The sequence below is a fragment of the Taudactylus pleione genome, unplaced genomic scaffold (assembly GCF_031769625.1).
Source record: "Taudactylus pleione unplaced genomic scaffold, aTauple2 ptg000897l, whole genome shotgun sequence".
NCBI classification, from domain to species: domain Eukaryota; kingdom Metazoa; phylum Chordata; class Amphibia; order Anura; family Myobatrachidae; genus Taudactylus; species Taudactylus pleione.
The window spans coordinates 3334196-3352305 of record NW_028285298.1 but is presented as its reverse complement, the minus strand read 5'-3'; the positions used below and the strand labels follow the sequence as shown (position 1 = coordinate 3352305).

General features: G+C 49.3%; 1 long non-coding RNA gene across 2 annotated transcripts in view; it reads right to left on the bottom strand.

The window, feature by feature from the left end:
- LOC148474087 (uncharacterized) overlaps window positions 1-17085 on the bottom strand; it is a 46991-nt gene extending 29906 nt beyond the window's left edge. For both annotated transcript variants that reach the window (XR_015872923.1, XR_015872924.1), the window contains exons 1-3: window positions 16979-17085; window positions 10197-10287; window positions 3621-3866 (exon numbers count right to left, since the gene is read on the bottom strand). This is a non-coding gene — a long non-coding RNA (uncharacterized LOC148474087). The remainder of the gene's footprint in view (window positions 1-3620; window positions 3867-10196; window positions 10288-16978) is intronic.
- Window positions 17086-18110: the final 1025 nt, after the last annotated feature.

Below are 18110 nucleotides of genomic sequence, written 5' to 3'. Positions count from 1 at the left end.
GCTGTAGGGAGGCGACCTTCTCCGGAGTCAGGAAGATCCTTTGCTGACGCGAATCCAGCAGGGCTCCCAAATGAACCATCCGCTGTGATGGAATCAGGGAGGACTTTTTCCAATTTATCAACCACCCGTGTGCTTGCAGGCAAGCGATCGTCAGGTGGAGATGTTGAAGCAGTACCTCTGGGGAGCTCGCCAGCAACAGGAGGTCGTCCAGATACGGCAGCAGCCGTACATTCTGGTTCCGAAGATGTGCGGCCATGACCGCCATAATCTTCGTGAACACCCTCGGCGCCGTGGAGAGACCAAAGGGTAGCGCCCGGAACTGATAGTGGTGTTGAAGGATAGCGAACCTCAGATACCGCTGGTGCGAAGGTGCTATCGGAACATGGAGGTAGGCGTCCTGGATATCCAGGGACACCATGTAATCCCCCGGTTCCATCGCCAGAATGATGGAACGTAACGTCTCCATCCTGAACTTGGGAACCCTGAGGAGTTTGTTCAGAGACTTCAAGTTGAGGATAGGGCGATGAGAACCATTGGGTTTCTGCACCAGAAACAGAGACGAATAATACCCCGTCCCTCGTTGTGATTGAGGAACGGGAACACTGACCCCTGCTTTCAGCAAGGACTCTATAGCCTCCTGAATCCGTAACGCCTTGGTCTTGTCCTGAGAAGGACTCGTGCAGAAAAACTGGTGGGGTGGTCTGTACCGAAAACACAGGGCGTACCCCTGGGAGACCACTTCTCGAACCCAGGCATCCGTGGTGGTATTGTGCCAGCACTGGGCAAATAGAAGAAGTCGGCCTCCCACTCTGAGGTCCCCCAGAGGGAGGCCCGTCCCATCAGGCCGCAGGTTTATCTTCCTGCTTGGAAGAAGGGCGCCGTGCACTCCAGGCTTGCTTCTTGGGCTTAGAGGCAGTCTTACTCGCAGATTGTCTCGGGAAGGACTGACCTTTCGCCTTCCCCTGAACACGAAAGGAACGAAAAGCCGAACTCCGAACCTTAGCAGGCAGTGCCGCCGAAGGGAGGAAGGCTGACTTGGATTTAGCCAGGGTATCCACAATTTTGTCCAAGTCCGGACCAAATAGTAATTCCCCATTGAAAGGTAAGGCCTCCAGGCCCTTTTTTGAATCAGAGTCCGCTCTCCAGGACCGCAACCATAAGGATCGGCGGGCAGACACCGCTGCAGCCGATACCCGCGAAGTCAGCAGACTAGCATCTAAAGAAGCTTCTCCAATGTAAGAAGCAGCGTCCCTCATCTGTCCCAACAACGCCCGCTGGATATCCGGAGCGTCATCCGAGAAGGTATCTTCCAATGCATTGGCCCACCCCTCAATGGCCTTGGCCACCCAGGAGATGGCCATGGACGGTCGGGCCACCGCCCCGGAGAGGGAGTAAATAGACTTTAAACAAGTCTCAACTTTCCTGTCTGTGGGATCCTTCAGCGAGGATATCGACGGTAATGGTAAAGTAGCGCCCCGAGTTAAACGGGTGACATGGGAATCCACGGCCGGTGGAGTTTCCCATTTTTTACAATGTGCCTCAGGGAAGGGATAATTAGAAGCCAACCGCTTCTGAGGAAGGAATCTCTTACTGGGCGCCTGCCAAGCTACCGCCATATGATCCGTCAACTGATCCGACAGGGGAAACACCGCAGAAGCCACCCTAGTTTTTTTGAAACTAGGAAACTTCGACTTAGGAACCGGTGCCTCATCCTCTATAAGAAGAATAGCTTGCACCGCCCTAACCAGTGCTCGCACATTAATGGACGACTTGGTATCCATTTCCTGGACTGAGGCGTCCGAGTCAGTGTCATCAGGGACCTCCCCATCATCTGAGGAACCCTCTGAGTCCGATACCTGAGCAGCCCGTGCCATGAGTGAGCGTTTTGAAACCCTAGAAGGCATGTCAGTCTGCAACATTGACTGAAAAACCAAGGAAGCGGCCGCCAAATTTTGTACTGAGTTGGAGAGCACATCCACCCAGGGTGGAGGAGTCACCATAGGGGCCTGAAAAGGTACCACAGGCTGCTGCGGCACAGGGGAAGCCTGTATATACATAGGCAACCCCGCATAGGGACCCACCGACTGAGACCCAGGAGGACTCCGCAATAACTGCGAGACACACGGGGAATGGGGGATGGTCGGCTGGGGTAACGCCCTAGTAGGGAGAGCAGTCGGGACCGATAGACGGTCCGCAATAGACACCAGCACTTGAGAAAACATCGCCCACGGTGGTTCCTGCATCAGAGAAGGTCTGGATGGGCCAGGAGCCACCTGGCACCGACTACACAGACCCTCCTGTGACAAATCCTCCCTATCCACTCCTGCAGAACAGCGTCCGCAGGAGGCCAACATCGGAGCCACTGAGCGCTCAACCTCCTCGTCTGACATGACAGAATATATTATATATCTGGCACCAGGGTAGAAGTAAAACGCACTCACCGGTGTGCTGAACAACAGCCCACAATATGGCACTGAGTAGCACACAACTGTATGTGACGGACCTCACAAATACGTGATCTATATAAGTGAGGTCAGTAGAAACGCCCCTCCCCCACACACCTGTAGGGCTTGTAGGAGAAGTAAAGGGATAGGTATAAGCTGACAGTAAGCGGAAAATAAGCACAGACAGGCAGCACTAGCAAAAGTCACATACCATGCAGAAATAATACTCACTGCACCTTTACACTACAATCAACCTGCCCAGATTCAGTGTCTGGGAGGGCTATAGTGCTGTGTACGCTGTTCTTAATCAGGGGAGAGGTACACAGGGGGACCGGTCCGCATGCTCCCTGAGAGATCTGCGCTGCCACTGTGAGAAAATGGCCGCTGGAGACCTCAGAGGAGGAGTGGCCGAGTAATCTGCAGCTCAGCGACGCCAGACTGCGTGCTGAAAGGCGCGCTGAGCTGAGGGGAGGAGCCGCTGACAGGGAAGGCTTCCTCCCCTGGCTGGCCATAACCCCAGGGATGCTGGCTTCCCGCTTGCCCCTTTATCCCTGGTGGTCTAGTGGTCCCACGGGTTATGGGGGGGGCCCGCCGCCACTGCCAGCAGCCTCCGGTCTGTCCCCAGGACCGGAGGCTAAAGGACTGCATTTAAGGCATTCCGCGCGCCGCCGCTAGCCAGCGACGCGCGGCTTACCTGCATCCCCGGCGACTCCGGCAGCAGTCCTGGGAGGTAGACAGAGTCCGGCTAGTACGGACTCTGCCCTCCCGCCGCGATCCCCAGATCAGTACTGGCGTCGCGGCGCCAGTCGGGGATCAGAGCGGCAGCGTGGGCGTCTGTATAGACAGCCCTTCGCTGCCGTCTGTAGTAAAAAGAGATTAAAATAAATAAAATCTAACTTAAAATAAAAGCTTCTGGGGGCTGCTCCTGCAGCCCCCCTGCGCGGTGACCGACTCCGGCCGGGCACCAGCTTACACTGAGGTGCCTGTGGCTCGGGGGCGGGGTATAGAGGAGGACCCAAGTGCATCCTGGGAGCTAAAAGCTTAACTGTGTGGTGCCCATGGATCCTGTTCCAGCTATAACCCCAAGGTCAACCCTGTGGACCCTGAAGTAGAAAGACAGATTTACAATACAAAATAGTGCACCCAACTGAAAATACCTCAATGGTTTCCACTTACCATTTAAAATATTCACTTTAAGCATCACTTTCTTTCTCTTTCCCAAGTCTGAAGTTTGCGTCCCGTTACAAGGTGGGGATATCTCAGAGTTGGGGATCACACAGTCACCATTCATGACAGCTTTATCTTCACACAACAGTGCAATGGAACCATTCTTCACAGTGCAGTTAAATGTGCCCCCACACACTATATCGTAGCGTCCATTAAGGTCTGGCAAACATACTTCTTTCCGTACATGGGAGGACCCTGAAAGTGTAAGAATGAAATTGAGATTCTAACCCATGTATCAATCCTAGGCTTCAGTAACCTGAGGCAGAACTACCGTAGGACTAGACCATGCAGTTGCTATAGCACCCGGTTATACTGGGATCCACATGTTACTGAGGCTCCCAAACCTGAATGTGGCTTTACTGTGCATGTACGCTAACCCCCTGTGGGTCCCTATTATTGATTACATCCAAGCGAGATATTAGTGCACAAAAACTGCATTGCAGTATGTTATATATCCAGTATGTATCAAATAGCACATGCAGGGATGGGGACTCCAAAAAGGTACCCGTCCCTGCGATCTGCTCGGAGTGAGGAGTGCTGATGTCACTTATCGGGACTCCTGCACATGCGATCCAATGAACACGCATGTGCAGCGACCATTGCCGGAGAAGGTTCTGGAGGCTACAGCGTTACGGCCAGTTGCTAGGCAGGAGTTAGTGGTTACCATGGTCACGGCCCGATGCCAGGCAATAGTTAGCAGTTGCCATTGTTGTACCTGGCCAGCAGACACAAACACGAACAATTCACTGCCCCCGTCAGAAGCAGGGACCTTATAGATCAACCACACAGGTGCATACATCTATTCCTCGCTGCAATGTCATTACGATACCAGGGAGGGATTACGTGAGGCCTATGAGAGTAGAAGCACCCCTTTTCGATTTCCATTCTGACTAGCCAGATAGTCTCTCACCTCCCGTTCACAGACCATCATAACGGAGAGGCAGCAGAAGTATCTGGATCCCTGGTATCACATCCTGTTATACTCTCTTACTGACCTAGGATTATAATTCTACACTGATCTATTATTATGCAGTTTAACTGAAAATCTGTCAGAGCCATGTACTCTGTTGTATGCAGTAACCAGAGCTGATTAGGTCAGCTGACCTCATTATCATTCAGTAGTAAAACCTTACTCTTTTTGCCGTTATATGGTGGCAATGAAACTATAGGTTACTGAATATAACTGCAACATTCTGGAAAAGACATTTGGAACATTCAATATTGTAGTTTCTAAACCTGGGCACACACTAGATGGTGTGTACCTGGCCGACGCAACGAACGTCATATCGTGCGGCCTTTGGACACCGCACAATGTTGTGAACGACCGCACGATATGTTGTTCACCAGCCGCATCTAGTAGCATGGGGACGTTCATCAAATTGACAGATTGATGCGGCATGCAGCTCAATCTGTGGCTGCGATGAGCGACCCCACATGAGCACGCAGGGTCCGACAGTGGGTACACAATTATCAATGTGGACAATATGTTGGCCAGATCGAGTGCCATACAGTCTGATATGCACCCACCATAACTTATGCTTGTTGCATGGCAACAAGATAAAAAAAAAAAAAAAAAAAGTTAGAGGTTCGAGATTAGTAATACCTGAGATTTTATACCAATTGTCACCAATGGGTTGGGTATGAAATACCGGTAGTCGGGATGCCTGCTATCAAACTAACCATCCCACCTTCTCCCCCTAACCGTCCTTTTTAGCACCCCAACCCTTCCCGTTGTGTTTAGGCACTAACCCTTCTCCCTTAAACCCTAACCCCCAGTGGTGCCTAACTCAAACCCCCCAGTGGTGCCTAAACTAACGCCCCTCCCCCACCTCCGACTAACAGCTAATCCCCGATGTTAAAAACGACCAGCGATGCGCGCGCTGGTCGTTTTTAACATTTTACTGCCCGATTTGCGGGCGATTACCAAGCGATGGAGCGGTAGCGACTGTCGTTATCGCTCCATCGCTAGGTTTATTCGCCTGGTGGATGGGCAGCATTAGGCAGGCAGTAGAATCTATTCAAACAGTCCCCAACATTTATTTTCAGATCAAGAATATTTCGCCTAATATGAAAATGAATTAATAGAAATCCTGTTTTTTTAATAAATAATGAATTCAAAAGTCAAGTTTTATATGTACATATGACCAGTGCACCATTTTACTATCCTGTTTCCTCTTTCAACACTTATTACTAAGGTCAGTAACACCATTATATATGTCTGTAGGCCCCCATACATCAGAGATTGATTGCAGCAATCGTGCAATTTGCAATCGATTGTGTATAAAAATCTTTCCCTTTGTCAATCGATTGCAGAATTGCCACAATCGATTGAAAAAGGGAAAGATTTTTATACACAATCGATTGCAAATTGCACGATTGCTGCAATCAATCTCTGATGTATGGGGGCCTTAACTCTTTGTAGGAAGCAATTTAGCACAAAACACATATTTTGAACACAGCAATTAAAGCACTAGTAGTGTTCTGCTGAAATACTTGTGACCAGGATGATATTTATCCACAGTACAATTCTAATTTTCTACATTTACCTGAATTAGTAAAAGACCAAATAGGTCATTTTTAGGATAATTAACTTTCTACTTTGAAAAAAAAAAATAATATTTGACATAATGACCTGTATTCTATGTGATGTTAAGGTTTAGACCAAAAAAAACAAAAAAAAAAGTGAGGAAAAAAAAACAAAAACTCTCCTAAAACCTTTTATACGGACATAACATTTTATGTCATTTTTTTTCAAACACTGACCCCCAAAAAGTATTTACCCCCCTACCCCCCTCGGAACCACTAGTCCCAGAATGTCCAGCTGGCCTGAGGCTGGCAGTGCGGCAGGAGACCCTGCAGGGCAGCAACATCTCACCTGATGCTGAACCGGCACATAGGACTCCCGAGCCCGCAGATGAGGGTGAGCGCCGCGGGTGGCAGAGAGAGCGGCATCACATCAGTACTATGGAGTAGTGAGAGGCAAAGCCGTAGAAAGCGCCGGCGGGCCCCGGCAAAGAGGGGGCGTGGCCTAATCGCGGGAGGCGTGGCCCAGCTTCCTTAGAGAAATCAGAGAGAAAAAAAAAAATTTTTTGCAGCGCTGGTTCGCGCCGGGGAAGGGGCGCCGTGAGCCCCTCAGCCCCGCGCAAAGCCAGAGGGGGGCGCGATCAGTGTGATCGCCCGCTCCCTCTTCAGGCAGAGGAGACTCTCGGGGCCCCTGGTGAGGAGTAAGGCCTGACCGTAAGGACAAAGTCAATGACGTCAGTCACACGGGGAGGAGGACTCCAGCTTTAAGTCTGAAACTGGCGGGCAAAAAAAACGCCGCCACTCACCTGTGCTCGACACCGATTGGCTGGCTCCGGGAAATCTGGGAGGAGGGAGAGTGACTGACTCACAGGTATCATTACGCGGGAATTATTTCTGTGCGCTGCCGCCGCTCACATTATTGGGGATCCGGCAGGGGAAGGGTGCCTGTATTACACAGTGTGACACTGTATAGGGATCCGGCAGGGGAAGGGGTGCCTGTATTACACAGTGTGACACTGTATAGGGGATCCGGCAGGGGAAGGGTGCCTGTGTTACACAGTGTGACACTGTATAGGGGATCCGGCAGGGGAAGGGTGCCTGTGTTACACAGTGTGACACTGTATAGGGGATCCGGCAGGGGAAGGGTGCCTGTGTTACACAGTGTGACACTGTATAGGGATCCGGCAGGGGAAGGGGTGCCTGTATTACACAGTGTGACACTGTATTGGGGATCCGGCAGGGGAAGGGGTGCCTGTATTACACAGTGTGACACTGTATAGGGATCCGGCAGGAGAAGGGTGCCTGTATTACACAGTGTGACACTGTATAGGGATCCGGCGCCTGTATTACAGTGTGACACTGTATAGGGATCGGGCAGGAGAAGGGGTGCCTGTATTACACAGTGTGACACTGTATAGAGGATCCGGCAGGGGAAGGGTGCCTGTATTACACAGTGTGACACTGTATAGGGGATCCGGCAGGGGAAGGGTGCCTGTATTACACAGTGTGACACTGTATAGGGGATCCGGCAGGAGAAGGGTGCCTGTATTACACAGTGTGACACTGTATATGGGATCCGGCAGGGGAAGGGGTGCCTGTATTACACAGTGTGACACTGTATAGAGGATCCGGCAGGGGAAGGGGTGCCTGTATTACACAGTGTGACACTGTATAGAGGATCCGGCAGGGGAAGGGGTGCCTGTATTACACAGTGTGACACTGTATAGAGGATCCGGCAGGGGAAGGGGTGCCTGTATTACACAGTGTGACACTGTATAGAGGATCCGGCAGGGGAAGGGTGCCTGTATTACACAGTGTGACACTGTATAGGGATCCGGCAGGGGAAGAGTGCCTGTATTACACAGTGTGACACTGTATAGGGATCCGGCGCCTGTATTACAGTGTGACACTGTATAGAGGATCCGGCAGGGGAAGGGTGCCTGTATTACACAGTGAGACACTGTATAGGGGATCCGGCGCCTGTATTACAGTGTGACACTGTATAGAGGATCCGGCAGGGGAAGGGTGCCTGTATTACACAGTGTGACACTGTATAGGGGATCCGGCGCCTGTATTACACAGTGTGACACTGTATAGAGGATCCGGCAGGGGAAGGGTGCCTGTATTACACAGTGTGACACTGTATAGGGGATCCGGCAGGGGAAGGGTGCCTGTATTACACAGTGTGACACTGTATAGGGGATCCGGCAGGGGAAGGGTGCCTGTATTACACAGTGTGACACTGTATAGGGGATCCGGCAGGGGAAGGGTGCCTGTATTACACAGTGTGACACTGTATAGGGGATCCGGCAGGGGAAGGGTGCCTGTGTTACACAGTGTGACACGGGGAAGGGTGCCTGTGTTACACAGTGTGACACTGTATAGGGGTCCGGCAGGGGAAGGGTGCCTGTGTTACACAGTGTGACACTGTATAGGGGAAGAGTGCCTGTATTACACAGTGTGACACTGTATAGAGGATCCGGCAGGGGAAGAGTGTCTGTATTACAGTGCGACACTGTATAGGGGATCCGGCAGGGGAAGGGTGCATGTATTACACAGTAGGACACTGTATAGGGGTCCGGCAGGGGAAGGGTGCCTGTATTAGGGAGAGGAGAGGGAGAGAAGGGAGAGGAGAGGGAGAGAAGGGAGAGGAGAGGGAGAGAAGGGAGAGGAGAGGGAGAGAAGGGAGAGGAGAGGGAGAGAAGGGAGAGGAGAGGGAGAGAAGGGAGAGGAGAGGGAGAGAAGGGAGAGGAGAGGGAGAGAAGGGAGAGGAGAGGAGAGAAGGGAGAGGAGAGAAGGGAGAGAAGGGAGGGGAGAGGAGAGAAGGGAGAGGAGAGAAGGGAGAGGAGAGAAGGGAGAGGAGAGAAGGGAGAGGAGAGAAGGGAGAGGAGAGAAGGGAGAGGAGAGAAGGGAGAGGAGAGAAGGGAGAGGAGAGAAGGGAGAGGAGAGAAGGGAGAGGAGAGAAGGGAGAGGAGAGAAGGGAGAGGAGAGAAGGGAGAGGAGAGAAGGGAGAGGAGAGAAGGGAGAGGAGAGAAGGGAGAGGAGAGAAGGGAGAGGAGAGAAGGGAGAGGAGAGAAGGGAGAGGAGAGAAGGGAGAGGAGAGAAGGGAGAGGAGAGAAGGGAGAGGAGAGAAGGGAGAGGAGAGAAGGGAGAGGAGAGAAGGGAGAGGAGAGAAGGGAGAGGAGAGAAGGGAGAGGAGAGAAGGGAGAGGAGAGAAGGGAGAGGAGAGAAGGGAGAGGAGAGAAGGGAGAGGAGAGAAGGGAGAGGAGAGAAGGGAGAGGAGAGAAGGGAGAGGAGAGAAGGGAGAGGAGAGAAGGGAGAGGAGAGAAGGGAGAGGAGAGAAGGGAGAGGAGAGAAGGGAGAGGAGAGAAGGGAGAGGAGAGAAGGGAGAGGAGAGAAGGGAGAGGAGAGAAGGGAGAGGAGAGAAGGGAAGGGAGAGAAGGGAAGGGAGAGGAGAAAAGGCAGGGCGCCACACCTAGAGAAAGGGCACTTCTGCACGTGCCAGAACCCTGTTTAAGCAGGGCGCTTTCTGACCTTCACAAATAGGGCAGGGCATCCCTTGTATTGCAACATGGTTTGTCCAGGTTACTTGCTTTATCTTATATACCTTTCACACTGAAAATGAAAATACCGGGTAAATCACTTAACTGGAAATTTGCTAAACAACCCAGGTTTGTTCCTGTGTGAAAGGGTCATCCCGGGACATAACTCTTAGGTCTCCGGAGACCCGGGAATTATGTCCCGGGATGACCCTTTCACACAGGAAAAAAACCCGGGTTGTTTAGCAAATTTCCAGTTACAAAGTGATATACCCGGTAATTTCATTTTCTGTGTGAAAGGTGTATCAGACAGAAAATGGCAATAAAACTCGGCAGGTAAAAGCCAGATTTTTTGCAATTTTCTGCCTCTATTCCAGAGGTTCTCAAACTCGGTCCTCAGGACCCCACACAGTTTACATTTTCTAGGTCACCCAGCAGGAGCACAGGTGTACTCATTACTCACCGACACATTTTAAAAGTTCCACATGTGGAGTTAATTATTTCACTTGTGATTCTGTGAGGAGACCTGGAAGCATCGCACCGTGTATGGCCACCTTAAGAAGGAGAATATATAAAATTGTTATTTCAAGTTTAAATCATTATAAGGTCAGGATTTAAAACATTTTATTATTGCGAAGGCCCACACCCGGCTACTTCTTGATGCCACCCGGCTGGAAACATTTTCTGGGGAGAACACTGCATAAACTATACCGCACGTTACATCAATAACACATATCCTACAGTAATTTACAATAAAACATCCTTATATTAAATAGCACCAATAACACTAGTAGAGTCTCTTAAAAAGACTGCAACAATATTCCAAAAGGGTGCGACAACACTTCTGTGGAACTTGTTAAAATGTGCAATACATAATCAGGAGTTTGTTTAAGGGGCATATTTATCAATTATTGGGTTTCAGACCCAATAATGTCTATTGCTATTCGCGACAATAAGATATATACTGGCCAAATGTATTAAAAGGCAAACCTATGAGGGCTGTGATTGCTATCAGAAATGCATGGACTGCGGCAGAGATGACAGTCTTCATTCTAGCACCCTGCACCTGTCACAACCCATGCAGCTCCTCTTTCCAGCCTGGGGTGTCACACTCTGCTCTGGTGCTTCTAGCACAAGTAGATTTGTATATCAGACGTTTGTTGCATCAGCCGAGTGTGCTAGAAGCACCAGAGCAGAGAGCGACACCCCAGGTTGTTAAGAGGAACTGCACAGATTGCGACAGGTGCAGGGTGCTAGAATGAACACTAGATATGGAGATATCTATGGTACATTCAGAGGATAGTTAATATTTGCCGGTATCCTCCGAAAATGGGTGTTTTCTGGGAATATCCTGCGAATAGATTGATAAATAGGCCCGTGAAAGAGACTCAATCTCCAAATTCCAACAGCAATGCACGTGTTCGTTCTTTAAACGTCTCAAATTATCTCGGAACTGCAGCAGATAATAAAAGCTTATCCAAAACAGGATCCTTCATTGGCGAGTGCAATTGGCACTTAATATACCAGCGAGCAGTACATGCACAGATGATATAGCCGGCTTGATTTTATCAGCAGTAATTCAAAAGCTCAGCCGGTATTGATTGTGTGTGTGTCCAGAGCAAGATCCTGGTACAAGGATACAATGGGCACTCTTCTGAAGACAGCAGGCACAGTTCGATAGACAGTGAATATGTCCTGGATATTTAGCAGCCTGGCGGTTGTGGACTGCCGTCGGCTGCTGTCTTGCATGATAACAGGTCCGAAGCGCACAGCGGTTCAGGATACTAGATTCCTGATGGTTTTCCGGTCAGTTATTTTTCCCATGCCGATTGCTGTGGACTTTGGGGGCGATTCAGCTTAGGATGGAATTACAAAGCTGCACGCAGGCAGTTTTGCAATTCCGTCCTTGTAAATATGCAAATGCAGCAGTTGGTGTAGGACACCCCCTGCTGCATTCGCGATCCCAGCACTGCGACGAAAGTCACAGGCTGGGATCACCATTGCGGCTGTCGGTCGCGAAGGTGGACAGCGCCGGTTAGCTGAGTAAACCTCAGTTTACGCAGTTCTTGGACGCAGCCCCTGGCCGACACGTTGTCCGACAGTGCTGGCTTCCCTCATTGTGTCAGGAGCAGAGTGCGGCATGTAATGCTACAGTGCAGCACCCGGCTCCTGTCATTGAAGGGGGAGTCGGCACTTTGGAGTCACCCTTCGGCAGGTGATAGCGGGATGCAGTCCACACACCCCCTTGTGGGGGGGGGGGGGAGGTGATGGTCCTGGAGCTATTCAACGCAAAGTGGTTAGTCCGACTAAAGTCTGAGAATGCCGGTTCTTGCAGTTTAACCTGGGTGTTTAGTCGAAAGAACCAGCAGAAAACAGCCTGGGGAGAACACTATATACACAATCGATTGCAAATTGCACGATTGCTGCAATCAATCTCTGATGTATGGGGGCCCATACATCAGCAAATGATAGCAGCAATCGTGCAATTTGCAATCGATTGTGTATAAAAATCTTTCCTGCTTTAAATCTTCGCCGCTTGTACAATAAATTGTTTTGAACTATGCCTACATAGGTAACATTTGATTATTAATGTGGGTGTAATAACTTTTTAGAACGTGTTAATTTTTCCTTCCTATCGATATCCAATTTTGTTATCCTGATGGGACATACATTCAATACAGTCTACACAAACGGGCGAGTAGAATATCCCATCTGAAAAATATATTTGTTTAAATTTGATCCATTTGGGTAGATCTATGTTATATGTTACATGTTTTGTCTTTTGTCCTTTTATACAGATACATATCTTATCTTGATTAGATTAAAAGTTATGTTTTAAATATTTCATCTTTACAATGAGTGCTCACAAAATAGAGTTTATTTTTCTTCAATATAGCTATTTACTGTAGTGAGCACCTCCACTGCCCGGCATGTTTTGCTGACGCCATGAGCAGGGAATAGTGGTTACCGATATTAGTCATAATATTCTATTACTATCAGTCAGTGCGTCAATTTCTCCCTTTTTACACAACCAGCCAACTAGTTGATTGGTTGGAATGAAAATCTGGTAAGGAATGAAAACAAATGACAATCAGCAATTTGCTCCCAAATGCCGGAAAATGGACCAAAACTGTTGTTTGAACAAATTGTTTACATCAAACATTTAACAAACTTGTCTGACGCCATTTTCATCTGTTTCCTGGCTTTTAGGAGCAAATTGCCGATCATCAGTTACCAGATTTTCATTCCAACCAATCAACTAGTTGGCTGGTTGGACAGATAATCTTTAGATGTGTGGCCAGCAGGGCCGGTTCTAGACATTGTGGCGCTCAGAGCAAAAGCTCCCTGTTGCCCATAAAAAAAAATAAAGAAATAACTTTTTTTAAATGGTGTTCCTCTGCGCGCACTTCCAGAAAGGGGACGTCCTTGCGGAACACCCCAATTCATCACATTGTGGGGCGTGCCCAGCACTTACGATGGTGCTGGGCTTCCTCCAAGCTCTCCCCTCGTGGCGAATAATTGCCATGTGCAGTAATGCGCCTTACACAGTAGGTCTTACAAAGTAATGCCCTGTATAACACATTATGCCACACGCAGTAATTCCCTTTATAATACATTGTGCCACACGCAGTAATTCCCTTTATAATACATTGTGCCACATGCAGTAATTCCCTTTATAATACATTATCCCCAATTGAAATTATGCCTCACAGTAGTCCCTTATTAATGTTGTGACACACAGTGGTGCCCCTTTTATACAATGCTCAAATTAGTGCCCCTTATAAGAGTGCCCCCGGTAGTAATAGCAGTGCCTCCGGTAGTAATGCCCCCATTAGTGCCCACTGTAGTGATGCCCCCATTAGTAGTGCCCACTGTAGTAATGCCCCCATTAGTAGTGCCCACTGTAGTAATGCCCCCTATAGTAGTGCCTCCTATATTAATGCCCCCATTAGGAGTGCCTCCTATATTAATGCCCCCATTAGGAGTGCCCACTGTAGTAATGCCCCCATTAGTAGTGCCTCCAGTAGTAATGCCCCCATTAGTAGTGCCTCCAGTAGTAATGCCCCCATTAGTAGTGCCTCCAGTAGTAATGCCCCCATTAGTAGTGCCTCCAGTAGTAATGCCCCCATTAGTAGGGGCCTCCAGTAGTAATGCCCCCATTAGTAGGGTCCTCTGTAGTAATGCCCCCATTAGTAGGGTCCTCTGTAGTAATGCCCCCATTAGTAGGGTCCTCTGTAGTAATGCCCCCATTAGTAGGGTCCTCTGTAGTAATGCCCCCATTAGTAGGGTCCTCTGTAGTAATGCCCCCATTAGTAGGGTCCTCTGTAGTAATGCCCCCATTAGTAGGGTCCTCTGTAGTAATGCCCCCATTAGTAGGGTCCTCTGTAGTAATGCCCCCATTAGTAGGGTCCTCTGTAGTAATGCCCCCATTAGTAGGGTCCTCTGTAGTAATGCCCCCATTAGTAGGGTCCTCTGTAGTAATGCCCCCATTAGTAGGGTCCTCTGTAGTAATGCCCCCATTAGTAGGGTCCTCTGTAGTAATGCCCCCATTAGTAGGGTCCTCTGTAGTAATGCCCCCATTAGTAGGGTCCTCTGTAGTAATGCCCCCATTAGTAGGGTCCTCTGTAGTAATGCCCCCATTAGTAGGGTCCTCTGTAGTAATGCCCCCATTAGTAGGGTCCTCTGTAGTAATGCCCCCATTAGTAGGGTCCTCTGTAGTAATGCCCCCATTAGTAGGGTCCTCTGTAGTAATGCCCCCATTAGTAGGGTCCTCTGTAGTAATGCCCCCATTAGTAGGGTCCTCTGTAGTAATGCCCCCATTAGTAGGGTCCTCTGTAGTAATGCCCCCATTAGTAGGGTCCTCTGTAGTAATGCCCCCATTAGTAGGGTCCTCTGTAGTAATGCCCCCATTAGTAGGGTCCTCTGTAGTAATGCCCCCATTAGTAGGGTCCTCTGTAGTAATGCCCCCATTAGTAGGGTCCTCTGTAGTAATGCCCCCATTAGTAGGGTCCTCTGTAGTAATGCCCCCATTAGTAGGGTCCTCTGTAGTAATGCCCCCATTAGTAGGGTCCTCTGTAGTAATGCCCCCATTAGTAGGGTCCTCTGTAGTAATGCCCCCATTAGTAGGGTCCTCTGTAGTAATGCCCCCATTAGTAGGGTCCTCTGTAGTAATGCCCCCATTAGTAGGGTCCTCTGTAGTAATGCCCCCATTAGTAGGGTCCTCTGTAGTAATGCCCCCATTAGTAGGGTCCTCTGTAGTAATGCCCCCATTAGTAGGGTCCTCTGTAGTAATGCCCCCATTAGTAGGGTCCTCTGTAGTAATGCCCCCATTAGTAGGGTCCTCTGTAGTAATGCCCCCATTAGTAGGGTCCTCTGTAGTAATGCCCCCATTAGTAGGGTCCCCTGTAGTAATGCCCCCATTAGTAGGGTCCCCTGTAGTAATGCCCCCATTAGTAGTGTCCCCTGTAGTAATGCCCCCATTAGTAGTGGCTCCTATAGTAATGCCCCCATTAGTAGTGTCCCCTGTAGTAATGCCCCCATTAGTAGTGGCTCCTATATTAATGTCCCCATTAGTAGTGTCCCCTGTAGTAATGTCCCCATTAGTAGTGTCCACTGTAGTAATGCCTATATTAATGCCCTCATTAGTAGTGTCCACTGTAGTAATGCCCCCAATAGTAATTCCCTCCTATAGCCATGCCCCCAGGAGTAATCCCCCTATAGTAATCCCCCCTATAGCCATGCCCCCAGTGCTGGTGCTTCTGAAAAAAAAAATACAATTAAAAAACAAACAATACTTACCTTAAGCCCCGCTGCTGCGTCCGCTGCCATCCGGTCCGACCGCAGCACCACCATGGATCTATGGGAGAGACGTCATTACGTCCCTCCCATAATGCTCTCTGCAGGAGCCGGAGCTCACTATGGGAGAGACGTCCATAGTGCTCTCTGCGGGAGCCGGAGCTCAGGAGTGAGCTCCGGCTTTCAGCTGCCGCTGCAGAGAGGGAGCCGGGTGACCGCTGATAACAAATACCAGCGGACGCCCGGCAAATGGAGCCTCCCTGCAGCGGCTGGGGAAGGGGGGGGGTTGACGGCGCTGTGGGAGTGGCACGGGCGTGTCTGGGAACTAGGGATGGACATTGACAGGCCACCATCAAATGATGGCTGGGCTTCCACCATAAAATCTTTTGATGCGATGACAAGTAACCATCGCATCAAAGGTATTTGGGCAGCACAGGCGGTGTAATGGTTAGCGTTACTGCCTCACAGCACTGAGGTCATGGGTTCAATACCCACCATCGCCCTACCTGCACCTCCGGGTGCTCCGGTTTCCTCCCACACTCCAAAAATATACTGGTAGGTTAATTGGCTCCCAACACACATTAACCCTAGTGTGTATGTGTGTCAGTATGTGATAGTGAATATGGATTGTAAGCTCCACTGGGGCAGGGACTGATGTGAATGGCCAAATATTCACTGTACAGCACTGTGGAATATGTGTGCGCTATATAAATAACTGGTAATAATAAATATTAGATGGAAAAAAAATAATAATTTGATTCGTGCATGTGCAATAGCCTAGCTGGCAGGGGACGGGACTGGGGGAGAGACAGGGAGGGATCAACGGTGGGGACAAAAGTAGTTCCTGTAACAAGTACAGTAAGGGACAGTGCAGCTCTCAGCATTGATCAAAGGAGCTGATCACAACACCAACGAATCGCTAACATTTCATGGCAGTAAACATCGGAATGCCGCCATCAAATGGTAAAATCACTACCATCACAAGTAAAACAAATGGTCAGCAAACATCGACCATCGATGTCCATCCCTACTAGAAACTCTGCAGCGTTACCAAACACAAGTCCACAGCATCAGAGGCCACATTTAGTTGGCTGTGAGGAGAGTAGCTACAGCAAATGACGACGTTGGTATATTTACAAACTCCATCGCAAACGCACCGACCACACAACCTGAAGGTGGGCGTCTCAGCGCTCGTACACGCCATGGAGCGCAGAGATTAGCATTTGCATATTCCCGCAACCGCTATCTGTTACCAACTATCTCTGACTAATACCCCAAGTGTAACTATAATATAAATAGCATCAGTAGAACTATGTACTCACTACTCCCTAATGAGTTATGCCATCCCCTCCTCCCCCCTGGGAGCTGCTGCTGCTGCTGTCAGAGATAATAACCCTGCTGGGAGATTACCGGTAATAATAGTACATCAGTAATGTGCGCATCACTCACCCTGCTCCAGCACCCGCACATTATCCCGCATTCCCCATGCGTCACCTCCATCATCCACACAGTTACTACTGACAACGAATCGGTCGGAGAAATGCGGGAAAAAGTAACACACGTTGTACCAAATTACATGACAGAGAGCCTGACGGACCAATCACATCTTACCATGAACCCATGGGCGAAGTATGGGGCGCGGCGATGGGTGGAGTATATGACGTCACCAGCCCTGTCTCCCGCGCTCTCCCCTCATCTCTCTGACAGTGACAGTGTCTCAGTGACTACACACACACAGCGGGCAGCGCGCTACTGGGCTCCGGGGTCGCCGCCATATTACCGGGGACAGCCGGAGCCTTACCCGCAGTAGCGGCGGCATGGCAGTGATGATTAGCGGGCAGGGGGATATCTACCTTTGAATTTCGCTCCATCTGACGTAGGGTACCCAGAGAGGGGATTAGGACCTGGGGCGGTGCTTAGTGGGTGTGGCCGGTACGTTGATTGATTGGAGTCTCTGCAACTGTCTCCACCAACCTGCTCTAACCAGGTCTTCAGTCACAAAGTTGTCCACATTTTACGTTTATATTCCCAGCTACATAGTGCATAACATTATATCTCTATAGTATAATACAGCAATCTCCCCCTATATACACTTATCATTATCATTATATCTGTCAGCGTCCTGTATAGTGTAATACAGCAATCTCCCCCTATATACACTGATTATTATCATTATATCTGGCAGCATCCTGTATAGTGTAATACAGCAATCTCCCCCCTATATATACACTGATTATTATCATTATATCTGTCAGCGTCCTGTATAGTGTAATACAGCAATCTCCACCCTATATACACTGATCATTATCATTATATCTGTCACCGTCCTGTATAGTATAATACAGCAATCTCCCCCTATATACACTGATCATTATCATTATATCTGTCAGCGTCCTGTATAGTGTAATACAGCAATCTCCCCCTATATACACTGATCATTGTCATTATATCTGTCACCGTCCTGTATAGTGTAATACAGCAATCTCCCCCCTATATATACACTGATTATTATCATTATATCTGTCAGCGTCCTCTATAGTGTAATGCAGCAATCTCCCCCCTATATACACTGATCATTATT